This window comes from Saccopteryx bilineata, chromosome 2 (genome assembly GCF_036850765.1).
Source record: "Saccopteryx bilineata isolate mSacBil1 chromosome 2, mSacBil1_pri_phased_curated, whole genome shotgun sequence".
NCBI classification, from domain to species: Eukaryota; Metazoa; Chordata; class Mammalia; order Chiroptera; family Emballonuridae; genus Saccopteryx; species Saccopteryx bilineata.
The window spans coordinates 229,605,577-229,618,418 of NC_089491.1; the positions used below are offsets into that span (position 1 = coordinate 229,605,577).

General features: G+C 42.6%; 1 protein-coding gene and 1 pseudogene across 7 annotated transcripts in view; one reads left to right on the forward strand and one right to left on the reverse strand.

Moving 5' to 3' along the window:
- The window catches only part of ITSN1 (intersectin 1), a 234,736-nt gene that overhangs the window by 216,585 nt on the left and 5,309 nt on the right, over positions 1-12,842 (reverse strand). The gene's annotated exons all lie outside the window — the stretch shown is intronic.
- On the forward strand, positions 2,024-3,921 carry LOC136323152 (solute carrier family 2, facilitated glucose transporter member 3-like; annotated as a pseudogene).

The following is a 12,842-nucleotide window of genomic DNA, read 5'->3' on the forward strand; positions in this document are numbered from 1 at the left end:
ACATTAGCATCCTACTTCCACTGACCCTAACTAAAATCCACCAGGCCCAGCCTTCTTCATTCCTGTCTCTCGTGTTCACTGCACTAGGGTGACACTGGCCTCTAGACACACAGGTCCTCAAACATGAATCTATTCAACCTGTCAACAAGTAAAAGCTGAGTATCCACTATGAAGGTGACCAACTTTTTTACAATGAAAAGGACAAAAATAAATTGAAGAAAACAATATCATAAATAAATATTTTATTCATTGCAATAATATACTATAATATGATAAATGCATAATAAAAACATTTGTAATATTTTATATTGTAATTATGCTTACAAGCCTATTAATGTTTAATAAAAATTGTAAGAAAAATAATATCTAAATGAGTACTTTTCCATTAAATGAGTATTTTTTGTCAATATATCTTGTAACAATAGATTGTAAATATCTGAACAAGAAATATCCTTCATATTGAATTTTATGGCAAGTGCTGCAGCTAGATTTCTCACTTGTCCAAAAATCATTAGCAATTGAAAAAAACTCAACTGCTGCGTTAGTTCCAGGGCAGCAAAATGTAAATTGAACAAGAATAAATAAATTTTCACATGGAAAATGTTCATTTTTGAAATGGCTGAATAGTTCCACCTATCTTTTATCAAAAAATTTTGACATATTCATTTTCCCATTGTATTAATTTTTCAGAATTTAAATATACATTCAGTCTCCTAACTTCTTCAAAGAGACAACTGTCGTCTATTTTGATGTCTGGCATTTCTTTAGATAAAAACTCAAGACAAGACTCAATATCTGTCCAATATACTTGTGATGAAATAAAAAAAAACCATTGAAAACTTATTTCCTGTGATGTTTGTTTCAGACCATTCTTCGATATATTGAAAACATGTCTGGTAAAAATTCTGCACTTCTTTGATAAACTTTTCTGTTATGCCCAGATTTGATTCCTCTAAGTCTGACAATATTCTTTTTATAATTAAAGGAAGAAATTTTTCTTCAAAACAAGATTTATATTGAAGGATAAAGTCATTCAAAATAAGACTAACTTCCGTAGCTGAAATGTGTTCACCTTAAATCTTTTTAGTCATTTTGTGAAAAACAGATGCTTGATTATGTACAAAATACATTAATATCTCAGATATTTTATTATTGAAAAACGAGGACGGAAGGACGAGCCGCGGTCAGCCAGCTGAGGCGGTGAGAAGCTGGGTGGGCTGCGGGGGCGGGGCCTCGGAAGCACCCTGTGCTTGGACCACAGGGGAGCGGGAGGAGGGAGCCGGCAGCACGGGCGTAGGGCCCCCAAAAGCCGGCTGCCCCAATGGATGCTGAGCCAGTCTGCTGAAGTGCAGTGGTGTGGTTATTGTCACTCCCACACACAGCGGCCTGGAACCAGCTGAGAGGTGTGGGTAGACTCGGAGGTGGGCGGTTGAACGGAGTGGTAGGGCCCAATCACAGTCGGCAGATCCGAGTAGTTAGTGAGCCGCGCTGTCCCTTGTCCCTGTGGCTGGCAGGTGGCGGAATGAGCCTCCGAGCCAGGTTCGGATAGACTTGTGTGGTGATCGAGTATCAGGCCGGGCTAAGGGGTATGGGGGCCAGCGGCTACAGAGAAACTGGCCAGTAGCCGCAGGGTGTTAGAGTATTTCCTGAGCTCCATCGTTGTCCCAAGCCTGGGTCTAGGTGCCGGGGGTCCCACAAGGAACGAGGTGGACAGTGGCTGTGACTTCCTGAGGCTCACTAAGGAAGGAGCCAAAACCCTTAACTTGGTAAAATTCTTTGCACTGACTACTGAACAAGTGGGAAGAGCTTTGCTGGGGACCCCAGAATTGAATTCATCTGAGACAACGTTAGAAGTATATGCAGTTTTACCTTCTTCCACAAGTATTTATTGGTGCTCATTGATTAGGGGACTAAGCTACAGCCTCTTAAAGAGCTTAAGTAGAAAAAATAGACAATTAGAATTTATACACAGTAGTACATTGAAGAGGAATTGGAGGGAGAGTCAATTCTTAATGTAGAAGAGAGATGGAGAGCAACAAACAGCATGTTACCGCCATCTCTGATCTTTCCCATAACCACTGCTGTAATAGGCTCTTTCCAGTTTGGCTACAACATTGGAGTCATCATACCCCTGAAGCGATCATAAAAGACTTTATCAAGTCTTTATACACTATGGAGAAGAGCTTAGAAGACCTTCCTTCTGAGATGTTACTAACGACCCTCTGGTCCTTGTCTGTGGCCATCTTTACCGTTGGTGGTATGATTGGATCCTTTTCTGTTGGACTCTTTCTCAACCGCTTTGGCAAGTGTAATTCAATGCTTATTGTCAACCTGTTGGCTATCATCAGTGGCGGTCTTATGGGATTGTGCAAATTAGTGGAGTCTGTTGTAATGCTGATTCTGGGCCGGTTGGTTATTGGCCTCTTCTGCGGACTCAGCACAGGTTTTGTGCCTGTATACACTGGAGAGATATCTCCTACTGCCCTGCGGGGGCCTTTGGCACTCTCCACCAATTGGGCATTGTCATTAGGATTCTGATGTCCCAGGTCTTTGGTCTGAAAATCATCTTAGGTACTGATGATCTTTGGCCTATGCTGTTGGGCTTCCCCATCTTTCCAGCTATTTTACAATGCATAGCCCTTTTATTTTGCCCAGAAAGCCCTAGATTCTTGCTCAAGATCCTCCAGCGATTGTGGGGCACCCAGGTTGTGACTCAGGAGCTCCAAGAGATGAAAGATGAGAGTGCTAGGATGGACCAAGAGAAGCAAGTCACTGTGCTGGAGCTCTTCAGGGTCTAGAGCTACCAGCAGCCCATCCTGATCTCCATCATGCTGCAGCTCGCTCAGCAGCTCTCTGGAATCAATACCATGTTCTATTACTCAACAGGAATCTTTAAAAATGCAGGTGTTGAGGAACCCATCTATGCCACCATTGGTGCTGGTGTGGTTAATACCATCTTCCCTGCAGAGTCTCTGTTTCTGGTGGAAAAAGTGGGAAGGACTCTACTTATGATTGGCCTTGGCGGGATGGCTTTTTGTACCAACCTCATGTCTGTTTCCTTGGTATTAAAGCATTCATAAACTGGATGAGCTTTATCTTTTTTTTTTTTTCCTGAAGCTGGAAATGGAGAGAGACAGTCAGACAGACTCCCGCATGCTCCCAACCGGGATCCACCAGGCACACCCACCAGGGGCAGGGGCGACGCTCTGTCCACCAGGGGGGCGTCGCTCTGCCGGAGACCAGAGCCACTCTAGCGCCTGGGGCATCTTTGTTCCAATGGAGCCTTGGCTGCGGGAGAGGAAGAGAGAGACAGAGAGGAAGGGGGGGGGGGTGGAGAAGCAAATGGGCGCTTCTCCTATGTGCCTTGGCCGGGAATCGAACCCGGGTCCCCCGCACGCCAGGCTGACGCTCTACCGCTGAGCCAACCGGCCAGGGCCTGGATGAGCTTTATCTTAATTGGGGCTATCTTGATCTTTGTGGCCTTCTTTGAAATTGGCTCAGGCCCCATTCCCTGGTTTATTGTGGCGGAACTGTTCAGCCAGGGACCCCGCCCAGCTGCAACAGCAGTCAGTGGCTGCTTGCTCCAACTGGACCTCCAACTGTTTTATTGCACTGCTCTTCCCCTTCGCTGAATCCCACCTAGGACCCTACATTTTTATTATCTTCACCGGCTTCCTCATTGCCTTCTTGAGGTTCACCTTCTTCAAAGTCCCTGAGACTCATGGCAGGACTTTTGGGGAAATTACCCGGAGCTTTGAAGGGCAGGCACAGGGGGCTGACAGAGCCCAGGGCGGCCCCACTGTAGAGATGAACAGCACATAGCCTAGGAAGGAGACTGCCGCTGATTCCTAAGCCATGATTTCCCCCACCTCCCTCCCTACGTGGAAAAGCAGCCTCTCCCTGAACAGGGAAGAGACCCAGGACTGCTTCTGAATACTGTTAGCTGACTCTTTTCTCACCCCCACACTCCATGAGCACTCAGGGAAACCAAATGCTGAGTTAGTTGTATTTTTATTGGCTTTTTATTTATTTATTTATTTATTTATTTATTTATTTATTTATTTATTTATTTTTGTATTTTTCCGAAGCTAGAAACGGGGAGAGACAGTCAGACTCCCGCATGCGCCCGACCGGGATCCACCCGGCACGCCCACCAGGGGGCGACACTCTGCCCACCAGGGGCCGATGCTCTGCCCCTCCGGGGGCGCTGCTCTGCCGCGACCAGAGCCACTCTAGCACCTGGGGCAGAGGCCAAGGAGCCATCCCCAGCACCCAGGCCATCTTTGCTCCAATGGAGCCTCAGCTGCGGGAGGGGAAGAGAGAGACAGAGAGGAAGGAAAGGGGGAGGGGTGGAGAAGCAGATGGGCGCTTCTCCTGTGTGCCCTGGCCAGGAATCGAACCCAGGACTTCTGCATGCCAGGCCGACGCTCTACCACTGAGCCAACCGGCCAGGGCCTCTTTATTGGCTTTTTATACATTTCATTTCTTGGACATTCTCTTCCTTTAGGAGAAACCGAGTAAACCTACCTTCATTTCAGGAAGGATTAGCTACTTGGCATTTGACAACTTTGCCAGCTCTTCCTTCCATAAGTTCTAATATTTCTTCATGGGGGCATGTAGGGGAAGAGCTTCCCACCTCAGACTCCCCAGGAACCAGATACACATGAGTGTGGAGGACAAAGAGGGGTTACACACAGGCACCATCCTCACTTCTGTGCAGCTCTGCAGAGCACATTAATTTGAGTTTTATTAATTTATCTTTTGGTTTTATTGCATAAATATTTATTTTTTTAAGTGTAATTTTACCAAATAATGAAAACATAAGAAAGTTGAGGTTGGAAGGGAGGTGCTCAAAAAGTTTGTAGGGTGGAAGATTTGATTACTGGAGAGGTCAGTCTCACAAGGGGAGAATTCAGGCATCAGGTAATGCATTTGGGAGGGGGTGCGATGTGTGTGAGGTTTGCACATTACCTCTTAACAGTCTCTATCCTTCAGATGGAAATTCTCAAGTTCAGTTTCTCAGAAAAGTCATGTGCCTGTGTAAAGAAGCTACTGGTTTCCTGTGGAACTATTTCCTTTGTTCGAACTTATCTGTAGTATTACTTGAAATCTAGGATTATTTCTAAGTTGAGTATTGTAGTTAATGGTGGGTGGTTGATGGGTTCTAATTTTAGATGGAGTCCAGAGAAGGGAAGGTTGTTTGCAGAAATCAATCCTCTCTTCCCCTCACTAGACCAAACAACTTCTTCCTATTATTGGGGGCTCATTTTTTTCTTTTTTTAAGTGCTCCTACCACTCATCTGGTGGGAAAGCAACTTAAAATATTGGCTCTCCATAAAGCTTTGGTTTTCTTTCTCCATTTTGTTCTATCGGAGATTTTAGATGTTTAGATTTTTTTATTTTGTTTAAATCGTAGCTTTAAAAAAATTCAAAGAAAAAAGTTCATAGCTAACTTGGAATTTGTAACCTCATTACTGGAAGAGGATTTTTCCTGAATGATTATTATCTAGTTGAAGTACATAATCGATTTATGGTCAACCCATACTTGGTTTTTCTTACCTTTTTTTTTTCTTCCTGTTACCATGTCAATTTACTCGTTACCATAGTATTATGTCAAATGCGCTAAGGGCACTTGAGCCTTCCCTGTAGCCCACATTTAAGACAGTCTGAGTAAATGTCTAGGGTAGCCCACACTTGAGAATATAAATGTATGTGCACTGCGGGTGACTTTCCTTCAACTGCACCTCCACCTCTGGCTCCTCACAAACTGGATGGCCACTAATGCAGTGTGGAGGATCTCCCATTTCTCAGTGACCAGATGTGAATATTTCCAAATAGGTTTTGTATTATTGTTACTGTCGTTCTGTTTTGAAATAAAATAAAAAATTTTTTTTTTTTTTTTTTTTTTTTTTTTGCATTTCTCTGAAGCTGGAAACAGGGAGGCAGTCAGACTCCCGCATGCGCCCTACCGGGATCCACCCCGCACGCCCACCAGGGGGTGATGCTCTGCCCATCCAGGGCGTTGCTCTGTCATGATCAGAGCCACTCTAGCGCCTGAGGCAGAGGCCACAGAGCCTCCCCAGCTCCCGGGCCATCTTTGCTCCAATGGAGCCTTGGCTGTGGGAGGGGAAGAGAGAGACAGAGAGGAAGGAGAGGGGGAGGGGCAGAGAAGCAGATGGTCGCTTCTCCTGTGTCCTGGCTGGGAATCGAACCTGGGACCTCCGCATGCCAGGCCGACGCTCTACCACTGAGCAAACCGGCCAGGGCCTAAAATAAAAATTCTGATTGAAAAAAAGAAAAAAGTAAAACGATTCCAGAATTTTAGGACATTTGTCTAAACTTAAAAAATATAGACGGAGAGGCTCAAATAATTGTAGAACATGCTCTATAGCAGGTGTTAGAGCAAAACATCTATTTTTGAATATCCTAAAAGTTTGTTGTATTCAACATTTGATTCTTCACAAAATTGTTTTAAAGTAGCAACATGAATGGTAAAACGACTAAAATGCAAATAAATTGTGGTTATTACTTTTACATCAATTGGCATGGCACATGATGCTGTGTTGATTGAATTTGACAAAATATGTGCATTATAACCTTTTCCTAGTATTTTCTTTTGGAGTAACTCTTGTAATTTTACATACACATTATTCACTCCTTTGCTTCTTTGCCCATCAAAATTTGTATTTGTAATATCAGCTGTTAGTGCAACTACTTTGGATTTCAAATTGTTTTCATTTATTACTCTGTATAGATGGTTTGACAAAATTTCAGAAGTTTCACCCTCAATGGATGCTAAAGTTAAAATTTTAGGTGAATGCCCTTGGTAACATTAAAATAACTTAATATTGCCTGACCTGTGGTGGCGCAGTGGGATAAAGCGTAGATTTGGAACACTGAGGTCGCTGGTTCGAAACCCCAGGCTTGCCTGGTCAAGGCACATATGGGAGTTGATGCTTCCTGCTCTTCCCCCTTCTCTCTCTCTCTCTCTCCCTCTTTCCCTCTCTCTCCTCTCTGAAAACTGAATAAAGTCTTTAAAAAAATAAAATAACTTACTATTATTGAACACAATTTAATTTCATTATGACTTGATGCATCAGATAAAACTGTTATAAATGCTGCAGTTTCCAAGTCCTCTGTAAGTATTTTGTCACAGTAATTTTTAAATACTGATTTCCAAATATCCTCGTATTTTCCTGGCGTATGAAAATTTTGCATTATGAAACTTTTTCAATAATTTAGTTGTGTAATCCATACTATGAAAACTTTGTGAATTATGGTATGAAATGCAAATGTTCCCTTTATTGCAGCCAACTGTTTTTCATCTTCAGAATAATTGAAGTTTTAAAAAAACTTGTTACTTTACAACTGGAAGCTGATGCATCTAATGACTGCTTATGTTTGTTGGTGGTGAAGTGTTTCGTTATCGCTGCTCTGCCCCCACCTGCAATACAAAATTCTCCACTGCAAATATTGCAGAAAACAATGGTATCTTTCTTTGATATGAGGAATGAAATTTTTTTTTCAATTTATCATTGAAATGGCATTTTCTTTTTTGATTTTTTCCATCCCTTAAATGAAATTTAAAATTAAAAATAAAATATAGAACTACACAAACAATGCAAGCACATTAGGAACTGAAAACGTTGCCTCATGGTAGGCGAATTTTCCGAAAGCTAAATTAATAAAACTAAGTATCAAACAAGTCATCAAACAGGCCTGACCAGTGGTGGTGCAGTGGATAGAGCATTGGACAGGGATGCAGAGGACCCAGGTTCGAGAACCCGAGGTCGCCAGCTTGAGTACGGGCTCATCTGGTTTGAGCAAAGCTCACCAGCTTGGACCCAAGGTCGCTGGCCCGAGCAAGGGATTACTCACTCGGTCTGCTGAAGGCCCGTGGTCAAAGCACATATGAGAAAGCAATCAATGAACAACTAAGGTGTCACAACGAAAAACTGATGATTGATGTTTCTCATCTCTCTCCGTTCCTGTCTGTCTGTTCCTATCTATCCCTCTCTCTGACTCTCTGTCTCTGTAAAAAATAAATATCAAACAAAACCACTAATTTGGAGTGATATTCGGGTGTATTTATCATTTTCTAATTAAAAAACATCTGTTTTATGCAACTATTTAATCAAAATGCATTATTAATAGATATGGTTTGAAGTTAGGTTTCCACTTTAAAACTTGAATTTCAGGAAAATACTTGTAAACAAAATTGTACATATTTGGAAATTATTAAGTAGATAATGAATTAATAAAACATGAATTGTGCTAGCCTGTCTATGATTGAATATTCACTGAGAAAGAAATAATTGTGAGTCTACAATGTCATTTGTGCCATATCATGTTTCAGTTAAGAAATACACAAAGTGGCCCTGGCCGGTTGGCTCAGTGGTAGAGCGTCGGCCTGGCGTGCAGAAGTCCAGGTTTGATTCCGGGCCAAGGCACACAGGAGAAGTGCCCATCTGCTTCTCCACCCCTCCCCCTCTCCTTCCTCTCTGTTTCTCTCTTCCCCTTCCGCAGCCGAGGCTCCACTGGAGCAAAGATGGCCTGGGCGCTGGGGATGGCTCCTTGGCCTCTGCCCCAGGCGCTGGAGCGGCTCTGGTTGCAACAGAGCGACGCCCCGGAGGGGCAGAGCATCGCCCCCTGGTGGGCAGAGCGTTGCCCCCTGGTGGGCGTGCCGGGTGGATCCCGGTCGGGCGCATGCGGGAGTCTGTCTGACTGTCTCTCCCCGTTTCCGGCTGCAGAAAAATACAGGGGAAAAAAAAAAAAAAGAAATACACAAAGCCATTTGTGCGCTCAGTATATCACGCACTCTCTCAAGGTCTCCCGTGCAGAGCTCATGCCTTTCAATCACATTCCACTGCACTGTACTGCACTTATCCTTGACAAATTGTCATGTCTAATACAAATACGTCACATCACACGCAATGGATCGACTCTGCATCAATCAAATACGGACAGTTACAGATTAGTCTTCCAATATCAAAAAGGAGGACACTTTTCAAGGGAGGGCAGAACTTACAAAATGACTGTCCTCCCTAAAGGAGGAGGATTGGTTACCTTACCACTATGCACCAGGCAGATCCTAGGTTCCCTGAGAAAAAGGCAGGAAATGACAGAGACAAGACTCCCTGCTCTCATGGAATTAACATCCCAATAACCTCTCTACTGAGTTCTCTTCCTCCTCAATTTCTCTTATCCTTCAAGAATATGAAAACAACCTGACCAGGTGGTGGTCCAGTAGATATAGCATTGGCCTAGAACGCGGAGGACCCAGGTTCGAAACCCCAAGGTCACCAGCTTAAGCGCAAGGTCGCTGGCGTAAGCATGGGATCATAGACATGGCCCCATAGTTGCTGGCTTGAGCCCAAATGTCGCTGGTTTTAAACTCAAGGTTGCTGCCTTGAGCCCTTGAGCCCAAGGTCTTGAGCAAGGGGTCACTCACTCTGCTGTAGACTACCCCCCCCAAGTCAAGGCACATATGAGATGCAATCAGTGAACAACTAAGGAGCTGCAACAAAGAACTGATGCTTCTCATCTCTCTCCCTTCCTATCTGTCCCTATCTGTCCCTCTCTCTGACTCTGTCTCTGTCAAAATATAAAAATATATATATATGAAAACAATTGTAATGAGTACATCTATCTGAAAATAAGCAGCACTACCTAAGAAAATTTATTATTTACTAAATTTATGCAATATTATTAATAAATATTGATTAATAATATTTATAATTATCATTTATAAGTGAAAGGGAGAGGAAAAATAACAGAAGTCTTTAACTCACAGAAATTTGCTCATGCCCTGGCCGGTTGGCTCAGCGGTAGAGCGGCGGCCTAGCGTGTGGAGGACCCGGGTTCGATTCCCAGCCAGGGCACACAGGAGAAGCGCCCATTTGCTTCTTCACCCCTCCGCCACGCCTTCCTCTCTGTCTCTCTCTTCCCCTCCCGCAGCCGAGGCTCCATTGGAGCAAAGATGGCCCGGGTGCTGGGGATGGCTCTGTGGCCTCTGCCTCAGGCACTAGAGTGGCTCTGGTCGCAACATGGCGATGCCCAGGATGGGCAGAGCATCGCCCCCTGGTGGGCAGAGCGTTGCCCCATGGTGGGCGTGCTGGGTGGATCCCGGTCGGGCGCATGCGGGAGTCTGTCTGACTGTCTCTCCCTGTTTCCAGCTTCAGAAAAATGCAAAAAAAAAAAAAAAAAAGGAATTTGCTCTATACCAGGAATGGCACTGGTTTTTGGTCAATTTTTCAAGGTTTCTCTCACTAGCTATACAGCTATTATATGTCAATGACCAAAATATTACTCTCCAGTTCCACAAGAATGGGGATGAATTCCAATAAGTCCAAAAACTGAAAGATTACTTGCCTTTAAAATATATTGTTTATAGTAGAAATGAGTGGATTTTTATAAAACACTGGATCTACAATGAACAGAGTTATGGATAATGCACAGGAATGGGGGAGTATATTTATACAATGGCTTTTAATTCAACACACTGTTCTTGTTAGAACAATAAGAGTGCTTGGGAAAATTGGGAGAAAGTAATTAGCTATATACACATGTGCACACACACCAAAATGAATAGCTTCCATGGCATCTTGTTTCTATACTTCTATCACAAGAATCAGCATCTCCTTAACTAGGCTGGGTGAAGCATGGCACTTAAAGCCAGCTGACGTCTCTCATTTCCATGAGCTGTATCTATCCATGTCTTGTATGCAAGCACAGCACTAGACACCAGAAGGTCTTTTAGACAAAATGTATGGGTCAATAAAACCATCACCCACAGAGAAACTAGTCAAAATTCAAACATCATTTGGAGGGGATCAAAAGCACTGCCCTTCTATATTAAGGAGAGGATTTTTAATTTTAACCACCAAGGATTTAAAAAAAAAAAAAAAAAAAACCTCTGACCAACTACTATGACCTTGTTACTTTCACATTCACTTTCAGCTGAATGCAAAACTTTGTCACCTCCCTCAGTTCACCTCCTGGCTCTGCCACTGCATTAGGTTTGAAATGTACTCAGCACCATTCAGCACGCCAAGACTAAGTCCCGCACCAAAGAGGGAGCATGGGTTTTGGGGACAGGCTTCCAAATGAGCCAGCAGCCAACCTCACTAGGCAGCGCACACAAACTCAGGCCAGGGAGCTGAAACCAAAACAGTCTCTCCAATGCTCTCTCTAGGCAGTGAGCTCGTAGGTAAACTGCCAATCATTAATTCTACCAGCAAAAGATTAGAATAACAATGGTGAATTCATATAGATTAATTTGCTTGAAATTTACCTTGTTAGAGGACTACACATATTAGTAACAAATCTTTAATGATATTTGTACATCAGTTATTAATAGTTTTTCTAATGATGATCTATTATTAATAAGCAACTATTTATTAACACAAGTCTTTTTGGTAATAATCGCCAAATGGATCTATGACATCTCTCTACAGTGAGGCCTTCACATTCCTGAAGTGAACTTCCACAGGCCACTTTCAATCTCCAAACTGGCCAAGGTAGAACTGTTTGGACAGCCTCCCTAATCCACTTCTGTATGTGTTTCAAGTTTCCAAGGCAAGTCCACACCACCAGTGAACTGTCTTTCAAAATCAACTGGTCTTCTCTGTGACTCTAATCCTGTTTTCTATGACGAGCAACTTTCCAAAAACCACGACAGAGTAAAGGATAACAAGCTGCTTTGCAGGATGAATGATAAACAGCAGAAGAGGCCTACTCAGTGAGCTAACTTATGTAACTAACTCCTCAACAGCAGGAATATAAATTTGTGCCCCACCTAATTTATACATTAATACTTATCAGGAAACTCTAGGTTATTCCAGAACAGAAATCAGGAGTGTAAAAAGTGCTCTGATCCATATAAACCGTGCCGGGAAATAAGTAGTCCAACGCTGTGGTCCAGAGCTCTGGGCCCTAGAGTTCCAAATCTATGTGGCTACTTACTGGCTTTCTACATGTTCATCTAAAGTATGAGAGCTTTGTGAAAATTAAGTGAACTATAAAGAGACATGATAAATGTTAGTTATCGCTATAATAAGTGTATGAGGCCTGACCTGTGGTGGCGCAGTGGATAAAGCGTCGACCTGGAATGCTGAGGTCGCCAGTTCAAAACCCTGGGCTTGCCTGGTCAAGGCACATATGGGAGTTGATGCTTCCTGCTCCTCCCTCCCCCTTCTCTCTCTCTCTCTCTCTCTCTCTCTCACTCTCTCTCCTCTCTAAAAATTAATAAAAGTAAAAAATAATAATAATAAGTGTATGAATTTTCTGACTTCCCACATCACACTACTAAAAAGGTTACATTAATGTCCCATTCTTCTTCCTGAAAATAAAAACTACTCACTAGGTTGGTCACTGGTTAAATTATTCCAAAAAAAGAAGGGGAGAGACAAACTGAACTCTCATATACCACTGTAAGAAATAAATTGTTACAACCTTTCTAAAAAAATAAAAGAAAGAAAAAAATTGTTACAACCTTTCTAAATGGTAAATTGGAAAAATGTATCAAAAATCTTAAAACTTAGCATGTACATTGATCCTACAAATGCACTTCTAGAGACTCCTCCTAATGGAAAAAATATCTCGCAAATAAATACAGAACATAGATATATGCAGGTGAATAACCACTGAAGAGTCATTGATAATAGTGGAAGTAGGGAAGAACTAATGTCTAATAAAAATTAATTGGTTAAATTATCATAGATTCATACAATGAAATATTCAGTTACTAAACTATTATAACTGATAATACAGACACCAAAAGATTCATAAGATGTTAAGCAAAACAAATAGAAAAGCAGATTATGAAATAATTATATATGTAT